Genomic DNA, 19,425 nt, shown 5'->3' with positions numbered 1-19,425 from the left:
AAAGTAGACATCTGGCATCTCGGTTTCATATTCCCTCCTTCTGCAGAATGGCTTGCAAGCTGGATACAAAATGGGGATTTTTATCGCCACTGTGGATGGTTCACAGATCTGAAGAAGAGGGCATCCGAGACAGCATCTTCGGTCATACTTTCAAACTGTGTCATGAGACCAAGAATAGTTGGTCTAAGTCAGTTTGCTGAACAATTCAGACACATAATTACAGATGTTAAATTAAAGCATTTGCCTCATTCTGCATCAAAACATTTTAATACAAGGAATTTTAAAAGGGATTACATTTTCACAAGCACCTACATTTCATAAGCAATTCTTGGCTCATGGTATGCTTTTAGGGATCAAGAGAGTATTGTTGTAGTTAATTGTACTTGGGAAGAAACCGAGCATTGGGGCAGATTACAACCAACCCCAACATATCTCTCTAAGGAAGAAGAGGGATGGGTGTCAATCTGCCCAGAATACTTTTGAAGTATTCCACATTGTCTTCACATTCCAGTGTTAAAGTCTACAGAGGACAACTATCACCATTAGTCCCCTCTAAGGCTGTCTCTTTCCAAAGTTGTAAAACTGGTATGTATGTATGTATGTATGTATGTATGTATGTATGTATGTATGTATGTAGGTACGGACAGACAGACAGACAGATTATATATGTGCTGAGAGCCTGCTTGCCTGCCTGCCTGCCTGCCTGCCTGCCTGCCTGCCTTCTCCTTCTCCTTCTCCTTCTCCTTCTCCTTCTCCTTCTCCTTCTCCTTCTCCTTCTCCTTCTCCTTCTCCTTCTCCTTCTCCTTCTCCTTCTCCTTCTCCTTCTCCTTCTCCTTCTCCTTCTCCTTCTCCTTCTCCTTCCTTCCTTCCTTCCTTCCTTCCTTCCTTCCTTCCTTCCTTCCTTCCTTCCTTCCTTCCTTCCTTCCTTCCTTCCTTGCATTCCCCTGAGCAGGATCATCTTCCTGTTCCCCATTCCAGCTTGTGGTCTCAAGGCTTTGGGCATTCAGGCCACACGGCCTTTTGATTCTGGAATCAGCTCCCTCCTCCCTTTCACCTCTGTGACTTTAAGCCTTTTAAAGGGGTTTAAAGACTTTTTTATTTGACTAGAAGGTTAGTGTGCAATCTGTTTAATTTATCCTATTTGTGTTAGGTTTGGTCGTTTTCAGGTTAGTATTTGTTTTATATTAATTATGCATGTATGTGTGCTATGCAATATTTTACAACATTCCTTTAAATATGTATGGTTGTGTTTGATTTGGTTTGGTTGTAAATATTGTTTTACTAGGCGGTTTGTTAAGTTGTAAACTAATTGTATTGGGCAGAACTATTGGAGTTTCCTTTTGATCTGTCTCACAACTTGCTAAAGGTGCTGATAAGTGAATATAATTATTCATATAATTAATCATTATCATTATTTTCAACACTATATTGTTGATTGCGGGTAGAAGATCAAGCACAAACTGTGATGATGTGAAAATAGCAAAATGTGCACCGTGATGTCATGATGCCAACCCCAGTCTTTTCTATGCGCACCCTTCTCTGGCACAAGGGTGTAAGTTACCTGGTTTCTGTCCTGACATTGTGACATAAATGTTGTCATTTACTTATGGATGGGTGATAGATGGCTGGGTTCCTGTGCCTAAATCAGACAAATGATGGAATTCCAGCTCTGCAACATTTTTGCTCTGGCATGGCAAATGGAGTTTCCTACAGAGCTCAGATTTGCAGAGGGCATCCATAAGTCTGCCCAGTTAGCATGACATGTACTTTGGCATTTAATTAATCATGGGCAAACTTTTCGAGCTCTTTAGCCTTTCATGTGGAGGTAGGCACTGAAGGCAGCAGAATGGGTGGGGTCGCATCAGTCCAAGGCTGAGATTTGGGGTTTTCTTTTTCTTTTTCAACCATGATATAGCTTAGGGCGTGCTTCATGTTTTTTAAATATTTACTTTTTGCTTCAATCTGTTGGGAAACAGTGCTTTCCATTTTTAGCAGTCACGATCAGAAGAATCCAAAGGCTTCAAATAAAGGGGACTTGCCAGGTTGTTGAGTGGGTGATTGAATTGGATTGTGGGGAGATTTAGGATATCACCCATTTTTTAAATACATTTTATTTAACCATATCCAGTTTTGCCGAAAGCTTATAGGAAGATAAAAATATATTGTCTAATCAGATTACACAATTTTTCATATCTGCATGTATAGTTTACTTTCGTTAGTTCTTAGAACAAACTAAAATAAAATATAAATGCAGATGCTAAAATGGTAGAGAAAATCTAAAATATATAAAACTTCAACTACTCAGTGACTAAACTGCTACGGATGTAAAATAGCTTAATCCGAGCAGCCATGACTTCAGGAAGATAAAAGGCCATATTTAAAGTCTTCCTATTAAAAATAACATCCAGGGAGGCCCTGTATTTCTGCAAGTGGAGAAAAGATTTTAGCTAGGGAGGGAAGAATCATGACAGTGTTTAAAGGTCTACCACTAAAAAGGTTCAAAATGAATTGGAAACATAAAATTATAATTACTTGCCGAGCCTTACTTACTCCCTCCATCGTGTGGCATGTTTACTGAGGAAAACATCCACTTTTGTGATCCTCACAGACAGATAAGGCCATTCAGGGGCCATCACAAATTGGTATGCCCTGTATCCATGAGTGACTTCAGCAGTAATTTCCCCCAACTTATTCCATACTGTTCCTTTGAGTGAAATTATTTTCTAGAAGATGCCTTTTTGGTCGTTGTTGTCATTTTTTAATTAGATAGGATACCTGTGTGTGCATGTTTTCATGTGCATGATGCATTGATCGCAAGCAACAGGTTGAAGCAAATTAAGTCCAAGCAACATGTTCATGCAGGCACAGAGATCGGAAGAAGGGGACGAGATCACCTCAGAAAAGTGGGGCAAAGGCTCAGTAACAGGATGGGCTGAGGTGGTGAAACATCCTAAGGTTTAAAAAGTAGGGAGGCCTACAGAATGGAAGGGAAGAAGGTTCTTGACGTTGCCTCCAGGGACACCCAGGCCTGCTGGTGTTTACTTTCCCCAGCACTCTATTTCACTTGACCCTGTCTCTGAGAGGCTGGTGAAGTACAAAGAAAAATGCAATGGGTGGTGAATGTTCAACAGCAACTTACAGCTTTAATACCTCAGGAAGATCTTAAGAGACCTTCTTCTACCCTGCTCCCCACTTTCATCTATCCATCCATCCATCCAATTTATAGGGATGTCCAAGTTGTTGACGTGACTCTGGGCAGCTAACATAAAATGATGATGATGATGATGATGATGATGATGATGATGATGATGATGATGATGATGACTGATGAGGAGGAGGAGCAGCAGCAGCAGCAGCAGCAGCAGCAGCAGCCTAAAATACTTCAGGGCCATCAAATCCAGCATGCACCAGATAAGTTGGGGACAAGTTTTTAATGCCTTCCAACAGGCTAACAGGATCGAGGCCAGTCAGATTTTCTCTTGTCTCTTCCTGTTTTCTTAGATTAAGAGGTGTAACTTTGATATCACTTATCATACTTCGACCTATTATACTTTATTAGGCTCTAACTAATTGAACAATAAAAAACAGACCTGGTCTGCTTCTTATGTCTTATGCATACAGTTTGATTAAAGAACATAGAGGGGTGTGGCTTGAAGGTTGTGATCTGGCCATGCTTGAGAGAGTGGAGTCTACACTTGAGTGATACATCTTAAGGACAATTCGACTGGGCCAGACTTAGTACAGATTTCTCTGGAGGGTGGGGCAATATACAGGCTCAAGCTACTGATGTAGAATCCCTGAAAGGGGCTTCAAATGTACCAGGTTGACTCACAGAGTCACAGTACAGACTCACATATAGTTGTGCGAATAGAAAGGAAAGGAAGTACACGCCTACACCCCTTCTCCCGGATGGGCATACCAATGTGAAGTAGTGAGGATAGATGATTTCTTGGGGAGTGATTGTGGAATACAGGACTGGAAAAGAATCATCTTTGGATCTGAAGCTGTCACTCAAAATCAAGGGGCTTGTTACAATGAAAATGCATCAGGTGTGGAAGAACCTTTCCTCTCAGACCTTCAAGGTAGGCCAGATTAGGAAACAGGCAGCACAGAGTCTACCAGAACTCTATTTTAATGTTGTCAGGTATAGTAATAGAATCGTGAACACCTGACAAAGTTTCCCCTGCTCCTCTTATACCAAACAGAATCAAGGCAGGGCAAACTTGAGTTTCTTCCTCACTCTCTCCTTTTTTTCAGGGCTGAGCTGGTATACCACTCTTGCCTTCCTTCTTTAAGGTTATTTCCATACTCCTTTACAACCCCACAGCTAGAAGCTATCCCTGAGAAAATCAAGTTCCAAGTAGTCACCATCACATCTCAGCACAGGAGGATATGTGGAAGTGTTTGAAAATGATTTATCAGGAAGACTGTGCACAAAGAGCTATTCTTCAGATGCCATGAGCCCAAATGGACATTTATAGAGACGCTTAGAAATTAGTTTGAAGACAGAGAAGACCAAATAATACTGGCATAGTATGACCATCATCCCCAGTTCTTTTCCAGTTACCAAATTTTGCACTTATGGTGCCTTACTACATACAAGACTTTTCATGGGGCAGAGAAGATCCACAAAATACTGAAGAATTGGTCACGAGTGTGGAAAGTAGAATGCCATCTTACATATAAAAACACAGTGAAATTCCCAACACAGGTAGTCCTTTTTTAGCAACTGCCTCATTTAGCGATCCTTCACAGTTCTCCAAAAAGTAGCTTTACGACCAATCCTCTCATTTACAATCTTCACAGGTCTGTAAAGCAAAGGAAAAGTGAAGTAAGATCGTAAGCACAGTTGGGGCCTCACTTAGCGACCACTTTGCTTAACAACCGAGTTGCTGGTCCCAACTGTGGTTGCTAAATGAGGACTACCTGCATTTTCTTGGACATTATGATAATTCTGATATTATTTCTTTATAACAATAGTATTGTGGTTACTTAATTAATAACTTAAGTTGGTCAGAATTGTACATCATATTCTCATGGTAGATTTGTTTATATGGAAGTTGGCTTTCCTCAAGCAATAACTCTTTTCACCTCTGCCTATTGATTAGGTGGCTGAAGCTGATGAGATTTGGCGTCCAACAGTGTCTACAGACTCCAAGCCCTGTACCTGGAGATCCTAGTGTGTAATGGTATGCGGGAATGACCTTGGGAGACAGGGGGAAAAGCCACAGGCAGGGGAATGGTCGGATAAAAGCTGAGGTGACAGGGAGAAATGTACTTTCAGACTTGCAAGATTCTGTTAATATAACTTTACAATAAAGTTAGAGCTAGTGCTTCTGGGTGTGCTTTCTGTCTGGACTACCTCATCCATCTTGCAAGTCTGAAAATTCATTTCTCCTCTGTCACCTTTATAGCCCAAGAAACTAGGGAGGATCCCTTCTGGAACATTTGCTACACCTCCATTCCTTCTGTGGACTCAGCTGCCTTTTATCTGACCATTCCCCTGCCTGTGGCTCTTCCCCCTGTCTCCCAAGGTCATTCCCACATACCATTCCGTAGTGCTATTTCAAAACCATATTATTTTGAGAAAGAGAGGTTTCAGGTCTCTCTTTTATTTATATTGTTTTTTATTTTATGGTAACCATGTCGCTTTACTGAGTTCATCCTTTTCCCTCATTCTCTTTTTACAGCTTTCTATTCCTACAGCTCCAATGGGCGTACAGTGTGTATTTATAAATCACAGGGTGCGGGTGATGTGTTGGGGAGGAAAACTAGAACGCCTATTGTGGGATGAGACCTTGCTAATGGAGCATCTTGCCAAATTTGGGGCTGTTGGCAGAAGCAACTCTATTCCACCCTTTTCTTATTCTCAGGGCCTCTAATTAGTGCTGGATCCAAGATAGCTTTCACTTTAAAAGTATGTCTCTGGTACGCAAAATGGAGCGGAACAGACATGCCTCCGAGCTATAGGGAAGCATCTGTCAATCAGGATAGGATGGTTACTAAGCAGATCTACCTCAAGGTATTTTATACAACTCATTGCAAAGATGGCTCCCAGCCCTTCAGCTTGCCTCATTATGAAAATATAGACACGACCACTCAGTACATTAAATTGGAGCACACAGTCATATGGAGAGCTAGTCAATTGATATGGAAAGCTAGTGTGTGTGTGTCTGTGTGTGTCTGCCTGTGTGTATATATATATGAGACTACTATCCTAAGTGTTATATGCTGTTATCTCCATTTGCTGCAATGCAACATTATCCAAGCAATGTTATTCCTTTTACTGACATGTTTTGCAGCTTGCTCCTGATAAAAGCATATACAAGTCATGATTGTAAAATGCTGCTTTTTTCAGGAATATCTGAACCCAGGCAATCGGTAAAATCATCCGCCCAAAAAATAACTGCGGTATTTTGGGTTCCGTTTTAGAAAGGTGCTTCGGAATGTGCAAAGATGTCAGTGTGGCATCTTCTGCAACTCTTTAAAGCAGCCACATCTTTTCTGGGTTTGGTGGCGGCTGTCCCGTTGCAGCTGCATAATCTCTGGGAAAGCCACGTATACTTGAAGGAATTGCAGGCCTCTGCTGTATTTGCATCCCTGTATTCCTTAAAGCGTGTTTAAAAATCAAATCCCTTGATCTGATTGAAGAAAATCAGCTGAAGGATCAAAGGCATTGCCTTTGTGGGGGTGATGGACCTAATCACTGTGCAGGACCCTCACTTCTTCCACCCCTAATAATGAATATATGCAGCTTTTCACTAGATATTCCGAAAGGATTTAATTTGCTGTTTACATGTAGACGTCGTTCACGCATCTCACTAACTCATGATTTGCTTAACTCTGATTGATCGAATAAACTACCACTTGAATTGATACGTGTGAAGCCATCAACCATGGTTGATAAACCAGACTAGTTGGCTTCATATTGTACACTAAGCTAAAAGTAAACAAACAATATTATAGCTTAGCAAGGCACTATCTTGTGACAGGGAATACTAAAAACTGAGTTATATGTTTTAGAAGTCTGACCTGACGGATAATTTTATTAACCTCTGTCCTGTCCTCTTATTAGTTGTTCCTACTATATATTCTGTTGAATGGAACCAAGGGGGTGAATTAATTTTGACATGTTCTTCCTCACTGTTTATGTAACAATGGTTGAGTTCACACAACAGGCCAACTGTAAGCCATGGTGTACCCTACTCCAAGCCCAAATAAACCACATGATTGCTTACTTATCATGTAAACCCAGCCTTTCTGAAGATGAACTATACCTACTGCAATGTGTTTTCATTATCAGGTAGGACCTTTGCCTATTTGCACAATACAAGAGCCCACAGGCTTCGTGCACAATACTGTAAATATACTGTATCTGTTTTTTGCTGTGTCACCTCTTTTTATCAAAGTCAAAATTGCAGAAAGCATTTTTCGAAAAGGTCTTGCATTGATGTTAAAATATTTCAGTATTATTGCTATACATGCATTTTACATCTTAAGCGTGAGGTCCTCATTAATTTATTCAGTGAAATAGAAGAAGAATAAGAAGAATCTGTCTCCGATTCTATTATTTTCCTAACCTGACAGGCAGATTGTTTTTTCCCACAGGAAATGCAAAGGTCATAGTTGTTACCATGCTGGAGATCACTTAATCTCATTCGACTTTCCATTACTGACCTTGACTCTTCTTAGCCTTAAATGCTACTAGAAGCTCTCTGAATATCTTTAGAGCATTTCATTCAGTAAGCCATGGTTTCCTAGTAGTATATGTGTGATGTGGAAATGTGTGTAATAATCTATACAAAGAATGTTTCATGTGCTGTGGTAGTTGAAAGTAAAATAACAACATACCCTACATATGAATTTGACTTGGCTGATTTTAAGGGTAACAGATAGAAATTCTATATTCATGGAAAATATACCTCCATGAATAGGATGCTAGAGGCACATTCCAAAGAATATTCCTCATCAACTGTTTAAAAAGAATGTTGGGTTAAGGAAATCCATTTAGTTTCACCCAACTAGGCAACATCTGGACAACATTTTTATCATCCCTAAAGTCATGCTGCCCTGAGAGTTATCCAGACTTTTGATGAAGTTATCCCCGATCTCAAACATGAGGGTAATGTTACAGAAGAAGGTGTTTGCTTCAGTGTGCTCTTTCCATTCATTGTTGGGGTATGTAGCAAAAGTAGAGTAGAGAGGCCAAATATTTTCATTCAGCTCTTGGATATAGACATTTCTGGGATTCAACTTAGCATACATGAAGAGGCTTCATTCTACCACTTCTCACTGTGCCTCAGGCAGAACTTCAGACTCACTTTCTACCAAGGTTTTATGAGGTAAGCTCGCATTGGTGACACTACTCCAGTTTCATGCCACTACGTGTGATCTGAGGTTGTCTCTCCTCAAGGGTCTCAAATTCATTCTGGAAGTCAAGGATCAACAGATAAGGATATTCAGTTGGATGCTGAAAGAAGGCTACATATGAGGATACAGTTTCTAGACATCTCTGTAACAGCACTTCGTTGTTCTTGAAGTAAGAGTTCCACTGGCTATTGGGGGTTGGATTCAGTGGATAGTCCTCTAAGGATACCTCTTTTCTGGAGACTCCAAAATTGGCTTTAGATATTCCAAGTTGAATAATCATTTCCTTCAAGAAGTAGGTATACAATTCTTTCTGCCTCTTCAGCTGGGAATATATGGGCAGCTTATTCCACAATTCAAGAGGATCTTCCAGCAGAGACCATGCAAAATAAAGCCTATAAAAGCAAAATTCACACAACTGCTGCAGCACAATGTTGAGCTTGTTGAGGATGCCTTGAACTTCTGCAATCCAGCTCCAGTGGAGGTGCGAGATGATGGTGGGTGGGCAGGGAGAGACACCCAACTGCCCACTGCCCGGTCTGACCAGCCACTCCTCCTTCATCATCCCTAAGTGTTGGTTGTACACCATGGAGATGAAGAAGAGCCACCCCAAGTTCTAGGGGGTCACAGGTTTTCAACCTCAGAGCTTGACAATGTCTTTGTTAGGAATGCTTCTGTCACGGGCAGAAAGAGATTTGGAACCTCTAATGTCTCTTCTTGTTATTATTCTTTTTATTAATTAGCATTAATTAAAATAACAACACTTAAATAAAGGGTGGGTTCTGTTCCCCTTCTTTTTATAATTGTCCTCTTTCTTTGGCACGAATCCCCTTTATTCTAATTTACATTCCAGAACCTTACATCAATTGTTGCAATGTATTTACTGTTGGAAAAAAAAAATTCTGGGGTGTCTCTCAAGGGTTTGGTGGGCACTCTATTGCCAACCTGTATGCTTAAGACTTCCACCTGAAAATAGAAATTGCACGATGAGACTAAGGAGGAGAAGATTATAGAGATGGAAATTTCCTTCTGCCTCAAATGTAAATTATGCAGGATAGAGTTATATTGACTTTTTCTGTACATAAAATAATACAGAAATAAGATCGCTTGCCAAGGTCTGAAGCAGATCAAGTCTCCCATGTCAGTGAATAACTGTTTTTTTAAAATGTGAGATGGCCTCGGCTGCACTAACCTAAGATAGCAGGTCCCTTTCATCATGCAAAGAGACTTCGGGACAAAAGGACCATCTGACAATCTGCAAACCACCACCACCACCACTTTTTACCTCCTTTCCTTTTTGTTTGATTGTTTGTCTGTTCATGGAAGTCAGTGGCCCAGTAAACAGTAAACAGAAGTCCAAAATACTAAAACAAGTGCTGGGATTGGATTGAATTAGATCATGTGTTTGATTCCTATGCCTCCTTTTCTCCAGGAGCAAAAGGAAGTGTACGTAGTACAACTTCCAGTTTTCCCCACAATATCAGCCTTGTGGGAGAGGTTGATCTGAGAGTGAATGACTGGTCCAAAGTCACCTAGTAAGCTTCCATGGTTCAGGATGGACTTGGATCTCCTTGGTCCTGCTGGTTCAAGATCTTCACTGCTAATGCCATATTTATTTCATTGCCTTGACTGTAAAGTATCAATCCATCTGAGGATTTGAAACACTAAGTCAGACCTTTGAATGCATTCTTCTAGTGGCCTTGCTGATTCCTCTAAAAACACCCACACTCCCACACATACACATATACCAAAGGATCCATAGAAAGCTATATCCATCATACAGCCCAGGCACCAGTAATAACCAGTAGAAAACCCATAAATAAAATACCAGGAAATGAATTCACCAACCCAAAGGGCAAGGGGTGTGTGAAGTAAACTCTTCCCTGTGACTCTCCAAATTATATCCTTAATTTGTCATTTTTAACATACACAAAGTAAAAATAGGTAAAGGCACGGGAAACATTACAATGAACCATATTTAACTGATATAATTTGATTGTAATTAAATCCAAACATAGACTGAATTTAGATTTTTTTTTCTATAAACCCATCCACTAGTGTATTCTGGTTTTGCTGCTGCTGCTGCTGCTGCTGCTGCTGCTGCTGCTTCTTCTTCTTCTTCTTCTTCTTCTTCTTCTTCTTCTTCTTCTTCTTCTTCTTCTTCTTCTTCTTCTTCTTCTTCTTCTTCTTCTTCTTCTTCTTCTTCTTCTTCTTCATGTTATCCTAACATGTATACTCCAGCAAAAACAGAACTGATCTCTTCTTTTCTGTAAACCAACTACAAAATTTGGAGTTGCCCCCTCCCAATAACCCCATGCTTTCACTTGAAAAACAACATAAACTTTGGGGATGAGAGCTGTTCAGGATGCTTTTACTAAATTTGTTACAGTATAATGAATAATGATTTGGGAGGGGGAGGAGTAAAATGCTTTCCTGTAAATTACTGTTATTACGTATAGCCTTTTAGAACCTCTGCCTTTATGATTTGCAATTGATCTCTCGGAGTGTAAACAGTTTAGCGATAAAATGCTTCTAAGCTTCCAGCCAAGCACTGGAGTGATTGGAAGAGATGAGGCCCTAAGTAGCTTTCATAACCCAAGTTGCACGTTGTATGATGTACTTTTCTTCAATCATTCCAGCAGAAAATAAACCGTTTGGGGTCCTTTCAGAATACATTGCATGCCACAGATTTAAAATAGTTTAATTGTTATTTGCACTGATCTGGAGATCCCTCCTGAAAGCATGCAGAGAGACCTTTCAGAATTCAGATGTTCTTCTTTAATGACTAGGTGGCATCAGTACAGTTTAGACTGACTTTTCGAGCGAAGATATTGTTTTCCCTGCTCGACTCTCATTCCTCTCCTTTCTTCTTTAACCAAAATGGGTGCAACCCAAAGACATTAAGCCGAGGACAAGAACTGGTCGTTTGAATTGCAGCATAACAGCTTCCCTTGATACACTCACATGTGTCTGTGTGAGACAGAGGTGGGGGAGAAAGAAAGGGCAGGGACCCTGGTCTTCCCCAATAGAAGTATTCCTGGGTGCTTTGTGTGTGGGTGTGTCCCTTCAACTCAGTGTTGACTCCTGGCAACTGCTTGGACAAGTCCCTGCAGTTTTCTTGGCAAGATTTTGGAAGTGGTTTGCCATTGCCTCCTTCCTAGGGCTGACAGGGAGGGACTGGCCCATGGTCACCCAGCTGTCTTTGTAGCTAAGGCAGGACTAGAACTCCTGGTTTCTAGCTCAGTGCCTTAACCACTACCCCAAACTGGCTCTCTTCGTTTGGGACCCCTTCTATAAAAAAATTAAATGTATGTAGCCTAAAACTTTCTCCATGGGCAATGTGCTGGCGTTACTGGCATCCCCACGTATGGACTACAATACTTGCAGCGTTATCTGTTTTTTTAAAAAAATGTCATCGCTATAGTCACGCTTATTTGCACGGGAAAAAAATGTTAGAAATGCGCTCCATCATCTTTAGAAGCAGTAGGAGTTCCGTGTTCCTGGAAAGGCTGTGTCATTCTGTGTGTTGTGTGTGTTTTCCCTCTGTGGCTTCCCTCCCTCTTTTTCCCCCCTGTAAGTGCCACCATAATATGCAAATAAAAGAGATAAATATCTACTCTTTTGAAAACAGTGCTATTTTAATTCTCAGCTACAGGCAAACTCTCTCAGGGGAGGAGGTTTTGTTAACACATTTCAAGTTAGTTTTACAATCTAAGCTTGTTTTACTTTTATACATTTCTTGGAGAAAAATGAAAAAAGCAGAATGAGAAGTACATACGCGTTTGCAATACCTTGATCGTTCACTTTTTTGGTGGGTCTCGTAAAGTCACGCCATGCTTCTAGGATGGATGGAGGGCATGTCCTTTTTTTTTTCTATTACTTTTAGTTCCTTACATATTTTAAATTGCTAACTCGTGAGATATTTCTCTGGAAGTTCTATTTTTTATTTTTATTTTTTAAAGGAGGGGGTAATATTTATTGTGCAGCATATATATGGTTTATGCACCCTGTCTGCCTCATTCCTTGACTAAATTTCACTCAAAGCAACTGAATTATTAAACAGTTTGCATAATAAAAAGGGCCAAAGTTTGATTTTTTTTTTTAAAAAAATGGGCTCTAACTCCTCATGCATGTATGAAGTGTCTCCTCTCCTCTCCTCTATTTATGGAACTTATATCAGTGTTTCTCAACCTTGGGAACTTTAAGATGTGTTGACTTCAACTCCCAGAATTCCCCAGCCAGCAAGGCTGGCTGGGGAATTCTAGGAGTTGAAGTCAACACATCTTAAAGTTCCCAAGGTTGAGAAACACTGACTTATATGGTCACCTATCTCATACACTGATTCTAGGTGGCTCACACAATCCATAAAAGCAAAGATATTAACAAAAATTTCCTCCCCCACTCCAGGCACCAGCCCAAACATCCTCCCAGCTCAACCCTCATCCTAGCCCAATGCTTGGGGGAAGAGCCAGGTCTTCACAGTCCTCCAGAAGGCTAAAAGGGTAGGGCTAGCTCAGATCTCAGGTGAATGCCTATTCCAAAAGGCTAGGTTGGCCACCAAGAATGCACACCTCCAAGGTTTCATCAGGTGGCAACATTGAAAGGAAGAAACCTGGAGCATGTCCACCTCTTCCCTTCCCTTCCCTTCCCTTCCCTTCCCTTCCCTTCCCTTCCCTTCCCTTCCCTTCCCTTCCCTTCCCTTCCCTTCCCTTCCCTTCCCATTATGTTGGATTCCTTTCCTCTCCTTTCTGGAATCTCGTGGCTTCTTTAGCAGCGACTTATAAAATATTCAAGCAGGATTGATGAGCAAATGAAAACATGCCCTAACTTTCTGGTAAGGGCCATGACAAGTATTTATGACCAACACAAGTAGCAGGGCAAGTGTAAATAATCACCCAAAGCGGTAACCTGACGCCTCTCTTTTGGGGAGCTTTTTGTCATAGAGATGGATAGAATCTGCTCCGTCTTATTCATTCAAATGCTGTTTTTAATATGAGAAGGAAAGGGGAAGGATCTGCGTGTCGGCTGAAACGCTTTATGCCCTCAGTCGGGTTTGGTGGTTCTGTTTACTGCAGCTCTCGCATATCTTTGCCGGTGGCCACCCTAGCAGGAGGCACTGGGATTTTGTGAAAAACATCCGGGGACAACCAGTTCTGCTGGAGCTCTGCATCAGATTCATGCTCAGCCCAATTCTGATGAATGGGAGCAATTCCTGAGAGCTTTTACTTCTCCGCAGGCAGAGAGAATGGACTTAGGCTATTAATTCAGATGCGCCCACCCACCCAACACCCTGAAAGGCTTCTCCTCAGATCTGGTAGAATCATTCCTTCGATCCCCCCTTACAAAACAGAAATGGGAGGTTTCTTGATGGCCCCAGCCTTAAACTTCCCTTAAAATCTCAAAAAAAAGAGCTCCAAATCAGCCCAGAATCCTTTTATGCTGAAACTTATGACTTCCAAATCATTTGGAACGAGGCAGTCCACAAATCAATGACGAAATAAATAGCACCTAATGAAAAGTTAATTAAAAAAAAACGGGGCACATACATAACAATTAGGAGTAGGTAGATAGCCGAGATTTTAAAAACACGTTAGGGTTAACTGCCTTTCTATAAAATTTGTATAAGAGGAGGTACAGAGAAGAATGTGCATTGGAATAGCCACCTAAGATGCATTATGAATAATGAATTAAAGAAAAATCTATAAAACATCCTTAAGACAGCAAGGGTGCATTAAAAAAAAGAAATCAGATGGAATGGAATAGTATGCAAGTACTTACGGCACTCACACGGAAGAGATTTCTCTGCTTGTGCAAAATACAGATATGTGTGGTCTTTCTGTGAGTGCCAGAAGCAACTGACTCATGCTGAAATCTGTTTGGAGTCATTCACATGAGCACTTACGAGTAGGCTGATGAGAGGTGATTTAATTTCAACAGTTTGCTTTGTTAGGCTGAAGTTCTGATTAATACAGCCCTTTAAAGCATTTTCTCTGAATAGTGGATGGGTGGAGAGTCTGCAGAATGTGGTCAGAAAAGTCAAGATGGCGGCCATGACAGTGCGATTGAAGCCCTGACCACTTTGTATGTGTGACACACATGAAAAGTGGGTGGAGCTTCAATGACACCATCAAAGCCACCATCATGGCCACCATCTTGATTATTTTTAAGCACATCCTGCGGACACCCCTGGTGGGTGGACTATAAATATTTTAAGTAATAGAATGAAGCAAAATAGCCTTCTGTTTCCAAAGGTCAGTGTGGACCCTTTACTCCAGCTGACAAGTGGGTTTTTTTGCACATGGACAGAAGCCCATTTCCTCAATTTCAGTGGTCCTACTGTCAGATATTTCAGTTCTGAGGTCAGCAACCCATAAAGATGGCATTCTCTTAACATAGACTTCTTAAATGAAAAAATAGATCCCGCCCAGTATAGAGAACCACAGAAATGAGTTTGGAGAAACATGGCAATTAATAAAACATGATTTACATCTGGAAAAGGATAAGAATGCCAGGAGGAATCTTAAATTAACTCTTTAACTCTCTTTGGTATAAGAGGGAGGGGGGGTGACTCTGGGCCTCACCCACTTTGTCTCATCTACGTACGCATTGCGTGTCTTGTCATCTCTTGCTATGAATGTGTGCAGATGAAGGCAACGATGTTGGTCAGGGGACTGGGAAGTCTTATGAAAAGAGATAGAGAAAAATGAGTAAGCTCTTTTCAGGAAGCTGAAAGGATATCCCACACCAGAAAGAGGTGGCCAATTTTTCCTCATCCCAATGGGCAGGATGTAGAATAATGTTCTTAATTTACAGGAACACACATCCTGATTCATACGGATCATTGTAAGGAGGTGGTAGATAGGCTCTCTTTTGCTGGATCCGTTTGAGCAGGCATGGGGCTGATTCCATCTGCACTGAGGAGGAGAGAAGACTTGATGGCCACAATGACCTTTTAAGGTCTATGACCCAACACCAGTATTATCCTGTGGGATTTCTGGGCACCTTCTAGAGCCCATGATGAACTTTTTTTCTCAGGGCCGTGATGAACCATAAGAGAGAAGCAGGAAGGTCTTCATCATTGCGCAGTGCTGACTCTTCCTTCGTGTTCATCACATGTTTTTAAGGAAGCTGGAGTCTGCTAGAAGAAGATGACTTTTTCCCCAAGGCTTTTCTTGAGCCTGCACTGTAATCTGTTTGATCCATGCTTTTGCCTGATATATTTTCATTAATGCTCTACTTTTCCCATTGTACACTAAAAAGATCTTCTGATCATGCTACGTCCCACTTAGGCCAATCCATTCCACTTCTGGGGCTGAGGGTAGCCTCAGGACAGTGGTGGCATTTGTTTTCTCCTCATTCTCCTCCTCCTTATCATCTTCTTCTTAACTCAGAGCAGGGAAATGAAGATTTTTTTTTTTCCTGGCTATCCTCACTTATCTAACCAATTCTTCTTTAGAATATAATGTGAAATGATACAAATTAAAGGGCTAACTGCATAATAAGTTGGAGATCCATGAACACATCTTCCATGTTTTCATTTTTTAATGACATGCAGCTGGAAGGGACCTGTCAAATGGGCTGGAAAAGTAGCCCTCGGGAACCAGTTCCTTTTATGCCATTTTCCTACTTAGAATTATCTCCTTTCCTGAGTGGTATTTTCTTTTCTTTTTTTTCCTAGAGATAAATAGCAGGTGGAAGGGATTTTGATGGGGAATAGAAGACATGAGTATAGAATGGTTAAGCCAGAGCTGCTATAACTCTAAGCAGATTGGTGCATTTTGGAGAAGGGAGTCAGATAAAGCAAAGTGGGAAGGTCAGTGATTGTTCTGTGTTCAGAGCCCTTTAGACCAGGATTCCTCAACCTCAGCAACTTTAAGATGGGTGGCCTTCAACTCCCAGAATTCAGGGAGTTGAAGTCCACCCATCTTAAAGTTGCTGAGGTTGAGGAACCCTGCTTTAGATGGTCTGGAACTGTCCTGGTTCCTTTATATATGCAAATGTTTCACATATCAAGCTGAGGCATGATTCATTTTAAATACAAATGACTGGATGTACTAAAATGAGCCAAAGAGCTCAGCCAGGGCAGTGTGCTTTTCTCCTACTCTTGGGATGAGAGGAAAGTATGAAAAATTTGGTCCCTACAATCTATCCTTAACACAACTTGGCAACAAGGCTGGCCTGTGCTCCTCTGGGCAGATTCCCTCCACATTACAGCCTAGTCAGTTTCATCTGCTCCTCCCTGTTTGAGTTCTTGGATATAATAGAGCAAGGTACTCATGTTGACTCAACCATGACATGGCCTACCAAGAACTCAAAAGCAGGCAAGGCCACCCTTCTGCTACCGATGCCAACCACACTCTGTCAAAGGGAATATCCACTGAGCAAATGTGCTCTTCCACAAGGCCAATATTCCTTTGAACAAGCCCCATGCATTACACAAGTTGCCAAGAAAGCTTCTCCTCTCTCCAGCAACCAGAGCACAAATGGCTTTGGAGCCATGAAGTCCATCCAGTGGATGGGAGAGAATGGTTCTGCAACTGGCCAGTTTTAGCCCAGGAGGTCATCAAATTCTGAAGATTCCTCTTCCATGCAACCTAGAATATCTGCATGGGAGAGATTTCTACCATTTTCTCATGGAAAATACTACTTTCAAGCTAAAACCTCTTGGGCTGGCTTCAGCCTGTCTCAGCAGTGGGCTGACTACAAAACAAAGACTCTGTTGTGTAGACATGTCCTTTGCAAAAAGCAAGTGGATAGTCTCTGAGCTGGAGCAAGGCGGTTGTGTGAACGAGTTCAGACTTTGTCTTGCAGATATAGTTCTCCTCCTCCTCCTTATGGACTGTTTAACCATTTTCAGGTTCTGTCTTTCCTTTTTAACTACTCTTGCCTTGCATCACACTGGATGGGTTAAAAGCTTGGGCAGGTCCTAAAAACAACTCAGGAATCATCCTGAAAAGTGCAAACCATCCATATGTCTCCATCCATGCACTACCTTAAGACACAGATAATTGGTAAGCCAATGCTTTCATTAAAATAAACCATAATTCATATATTGACTCCAATTTTTCATTTCATGCGAAGCCAAAAGCAAGCATGTTGCATAATAGCTTAATGTGGTATCTGGACCCACCTCCTGTTTCTTATAATTCTACTTATTTTCTATTAGGTCAAGCACATTCTGGTCTGTATCTCATATCAGACCATTAAGTAAACAAGTCAGCCATGGTTTCTTTGAACCCTGATCAGCAGGCAAGCCATAGTGACTCAGCTAAGAACCATGCTTAACTATCTGCCCTGGATGGTTTACTCAGTATATTAAACCAAAATCCAACAGACTGTTTTATGGCTTTGAGCTGGGTGAACTTACCTAATGAATTGCAGATGTTTTGCAGGCTCTAAAAAGGTACATAAATGCCAACTTATTGAACAACAGCAGGGATGTCTGATGTTCACCCAGCCTGTTATATAAGTTTGAAAATAAAGGGGCATTTGCTCAATTGCCATTCATTTCTCAGTTCTTTGGTTGCCAGTCTGTGCTGAGGTATCTATTAGGAGCCAATTTTCTGTGTTGAAATACATCCTGGCCAGAGCCATGAAGCAGAGTTTTGACATGACAGATCGTGTCAAATGATTGCCTTTGATGCTTTACTACTTCGAACATGGCACATTGACAAGAGATGTCAGGATCACTTCCGAGGGGTCCCAGAGATGCCTTATGTCAATGAATAAGATTGATTGCAATGGGCTAGTTAGCCAGGAGTTTATTAATGATAAAACATCTGCCCTGTAGATAGAAGGATCCCATGAGAAGATGACCTAAACTTCTGGCCCAAACTAATTCTATCCCAGAGTCATTTTCTGCACATGTAACTAATCTTCTTCTTCACTTCTCACCATCTTTTTCCCCTGTATTTATTTATGCTGATACCTTTAACTCACTCTGTGCCTTTCAGCCTGTAACCACACTTTCCGGGTGATTGAAATGGTGTCAGAGATACAGAATTCAAAGGATCTGAGTCCTCACATCAAATGATAATAATCTATAGCAATGATGGTTTAAGATGATAATATTGAATTTGCTGCCATTTCCATTTGGTTTCCAAAGTCAGCAAATTCAGCATTTAATAAGTGAACAACAGAAGCATAAAGATCAAGCCTTATACGCAGTTACAGATTTACTCCTTCCAAAAGCAGTGTTTCAGGTCAAGCTTGAATTGAAGAGGAATGCAGGTAGAGACTGAAGAGTTACAGCTTCCTCGATTGCATTATGGAGATAACCATTATGAAATTATGTCCAACACATCAGTACATGGCAAAATTCCATTTCCATGCTTAGGGGAAAAAAGGAAAATAGATGGAGGGGGTGGCTTTGGAGATAAATATAAATAGCATCCATACAAATGATCATAAGGCAGAGTTTAAGTAATTGGTTCAGCAGCAAACACTGGTGAAAAGGTTGGTGAAGAGTGAATATGTTGTTCACAGCAATTCAGTATGGGGTTTGCCAAGTCCATAGGACTTAAAGAATTGTACATGAATGCACTAAGCAACTTGCTTTACAATCCACGGACTTTGCAGCAGAAATTAACACACATACACACACATGTACATATGCATCCATATATTCCTTGTTCTGCCTATGCTTTCAAGGGGTTGTCTCCTTCATCCACTCTTTTTGACCAGGCTTTCCAAGCCACAGAAGAAATGGGGTGAAGCATTTTGGTTAAACATTGAAATGTTTCCAAAAGATTCAGCATAATGTGAGATCTTAATGCAACGTCCTCTGGGGTGAGTAAAATTAATCCAGCCGTGGTTCTCAGTGCCCTTCCTGAAGTCATGGCAGAGGAATCCTGGACTGTTTGTCGCTGGCCATCACAGCTAACATCATTGATAATGGACATGCTTCTTCTTCTGTGGTGGCTTCTCTTTCTTCCTCTCCCCTCCAGGGCTTCCCACTAATACCACAACACCATTCAGATAGACCAGTTTCAGCTGCTCCATCTGTTGAAGGTTCACATTCTATAGCCTAAGGCATAGTTCTTGAGCAAAGTTCTTTCT

General features: G+C 41.1%; 1 pseudogene; it reads right to left on the bottom strand.

The window, feature by feature from the left end:
- Nucleotides 1-8,013: 8,013 nt before the first annotated feature.
- Nucleotides 8,014-8,929, bottom strand: LOC103057292 (TBC1 domain family member 13 pseudogene; annotated as a pseudogene).
- Between the last annotated feature and the right edge of the window lie 10,496 nt (nucleotides 8,930-19,425).

The sequence above is a fragment of the Python bivittatus genome, unplaced genomic scaffold, assembly GCF_059951505.1.
Source record: "Python bivittatus isolate LINGU-HERP-01145 unplaced genomic scaffold, Pbiv_v1 ctg000030_np1212, whole genome shotgun sequence".
Classification (NCBI taxonomy): domain Eukaryota; kingdom Metazoa; phylum Chordata; class Lepidosauria; order Squamata; family Pythonidae; genus Python; species Python bivittatus.
The sequence above is the reverse complement of the archived record's forward strand: the minus strand, read 5'-3'. Positions and strand labels throughout refer to the sequence as shown.